A 3,223-nucleotide genomic window follows, 5' to 3' on the forward strand; every position below is an offset into this window, starting at 1 on the left:
TGGAAGAGTTAACAGAAGACAGTCTTTGAACCAAATTTAGCAAATAGCTGTCTGGCCAAGATTCGATTGTCTGGCACCGTGGAAGGAAGACGCTACCTTTCGCTGTCGGTCCACTGTATGAGCCCCCCCACCCCACTGCAGCCTTCCCTGGTCAGAGACAGAGGCCCTGCCCTGGCCTCCCTCCTGATGGCACCGGACACAAGGGGACCTGAGGTCCTGCTCCAGCACTGAGAGGCAGTGTGATCGGGGCCGATTCTGCCCTTCTCTGTGCTGTGGCTTCCTCATCGGTGCCAAGTATTAAGATGTTTGCAGTTCTTTCCAGAGGGGGCATGGGTTCAACTGGACAGTGACTCAGGGAGCTGGGAGACGCTGCTCGGAGGAGCCCAGCGTCCTCACCAAGTCCTATTTGATTGTACCTCTTGCAAGGGGCTCCTGAGAAGTCCCCTGCCCCTCAGCCTGGGGCCCACACAGCCTGGTGGCACCTATGCAAAGATCCCCACGCCCCTGGAGCTGAGATGAAATAAGGGGTCATCCCACTTGGAAACAAGCTGGCTGCAGCCCCCCACCGCTCCAGGTGTGAAAGCTTAGTGACAGCTCAGGTGCCACCTCCAAGTAGACCGGGCAGCTGCCCAACCCAGAGAATTCTGTTACCTGACTTTTCTGTTCTCTCCTTGCCCTTTTCACTCACCACATAGGAGCTGGGTTGGAATTTAAAAAAAAAACACAACTTTATTGAGACATTAAAGGGAAATAAAAGGAAGTAAAAAAGCACAGAGGCAGAGGAAATGAAAGGATGGATTTAAGCCTTTGTCATATGAGTGTCTGGTCCTCAGCTTCCTGCGGCCCTTGGCTCTCCAGGAACACAGACTCACTACGCCCTGCCCTGTTAGCAAACCTATCACTCACACCGCTCTCTTGCGAGAGCTTGGGGGATGATAGATTGCTTCTGGCAGGTTCCTCCACCCGCTTTGAAGGGGGTTCCTGTCCTTTTGGGGTGGTGCCTGGCTGCGCTGCACACCAGGCCTGCAGTGGCTCCAGCTGGGCCATGAGGGCCCTCCCTGCCCAGCTCCCAGAGCCTCCCCAGGCATCAGGTGGACAGGCCCCTCCTTACCCCTGCACACTTGCTCCTGGTTGGCTCCCCTCTGCCCCTTCTTCTTGCCCTGGCCTCTTGCAGGAAGTTAAGGCCAATACTATGCGTCCTCCAGTGTGGGAGTGAGATGCAGTGGAATCCAAAGGCTGAAGTCAGACAGGAGTAGGTCCTGCTTTGCCACAAAATAGCTGTATGATACGTTACTTAATCTCCCGGAGCCTCTTTTTAATAAAAATGCCAAAGCCAGTAGTATCAGTTGAGGTGGCTAATTGATTAGTTAGGGTAGCTGCTGTAACAAATCATTTAATGGTTCAAAAGTAATAGACATGTCTTTCTTTCTCCTGGAAAGTATCGGGTGGGTTAGTGGGATGGCCCTCCTTCATGTAGTCACCCAGGGCCCCGGGCTAATGGAGGTTTCGCCATCTTCAATATGTGCCTTCCAAGATCACCCACAGGGTCCTTGCCTTTCAGCCAGCGTGAAGGGGAAAGGGCACGGGAGAGCTTACATGGGAGGTTCTTGTGAGCCAGGCCTGGAAGCAGCATGTACCCCTTCCGCTCGTATGCCATCGGCTAAACCTCAGTCTACGGCCGCTTCTAACTGCCAGGGAGGCCAGGAAGTGTCCTCTGGTGTCTAAGTTGCTGTTTGTCTATGTGTAGATTGGACATAATCATGGGTCCCACTCACAGGATTTGTGGTGAGAACTAAATAAGGCAGCGATTTTCAACCGGTGTGCTGCAAGAATTTTTAAACATGCAATAGCTGACTATTTAGTCAGGGGCACGGGCTTATTTTCGTTTTGTTGTTAATCCTCACCTGAGGATATTTTTTCCATTGATTTTTAGAGAGAGTGGAAAGGAGGAAGAGAGAGAGAAAGAGAGAGAGAGAAATACTGATGTGAGAGAGACACATTGATTGGTTGCCTCCCACACATGCCTTGACCTCTCGGGTCAACCCAGAGGCTAGCAACACCTGTTCCTCTTGAACGCGAGACTCTTCAGTGTGAGGGCTGACTTCTTTTCCCTTAGATTGTCAAATAAAAAAATGACAACAGCCAACACAAAAATAGCCATCCGGTGTGAATGGATCAAAATTTTATCCATTTTTTGTCAGATCGGCAGAATCATACATTTGTTGGTGTGCCACAGCATTTCAGTCATTAGTGTATGTGTGCCGTGAAATGAAAAAGGTTAAAACTCACTGAAATCGGGTAACGAAGGGGGAGGGCTGAGTGTGCACCTGGCATATAAGAAGTGCTAGGGACACGCTAGCGCTTTCCCTGGCAGTGCTGAGTCACAGGAATTCATCCTGGGCGCCAGCGCGGTCTGTCTCTTACCCACTAGTTGGATGAAGATGGAGAAGGCATGCTGATCAGATTTGCTGATGACAGAGCTTTGAGGGCGAGCAAATCTGCCGGGTGGGAGAACTGAGATTCAGAAGTTGTCTCCACTTGGACGGTGGAGCTGAAATCCAACCGATGGGATTTGGCAGGGAAGCATGTGAAGTCCGCATGTGGGTCAGGGATGTCAGTGACTCGAGGACAGAATTGAGGTGACCTACCCGGGCGGCGGTTCTTTCTTTCTTGTTCCTTTTTTCTTTTTCTTTCTTTTTTTTTTAGTCCTTTTTGCAGGTCCCACTGAGATCAACAGTTCTTTCTTTCACTTAATCATTCAGCCCACAGTTATTTATTAGAAAGCTATTCTGCTCCAGGCACCCTGCCAGGTGCTGGGCATCAGCTACGACTCTGGAAGGCACGGCTCTGCCTGCCTGGCGCTGCACAGTCCAGCAAACAGGAGCCCCAGAGGCTGGGGGGGGGCAGGAAGCAGACCCCCAACCTCAGGTGTAAGGAGTAGAGGACAGGTTCCCATTGAGGCCTGAGAACAAGTGTATTAGTCACATGTATATGTGTATGTGCACACATGTCTGTGGGCGTGTGTGTGTGTGTGTGTGTGTGTGTGTGTGTTTGAATGGAATATTCTAAGCAGAGGAAATGGCATTAAAAAAAGCCCAGAGATCACTTCTCGGCCTTTTGGCTAAGATCGAGTGTAGTATCCGTTTAATATCTGATACATCTTCTATCCAAGGAAAGTATATTAAATGGATTTTTGGAGCAGGGAGATGGAATAGGAGCTTGC

At 50.6% G+C, this 3,223-nt stretch overlaps 1 pseudogene; it reads left to right on the forward strand.

Moving 5' to 3' along the window:
* The first annotated feature begins 3,101 nt into the window (after positions 1-3,101).
* LOC111827950 lies at positions 3,102-3,223 on the forward strand (annotated as a pseudogene).

This window comes from Myotis lucifugus, unplaced genomic scaffold (assembly GCF_000147115.1).
Source record: "Myotis lucifugus unplaced genomic scaffold, Myoluc2.0 scaffold_254, whole genome shotgun sequence".
NCBI lineage: Eukaryota > Metazoa > Chordata > Mammalia > Chiroptera > Vespertilionidae > Myotis > Myotis lucifugus.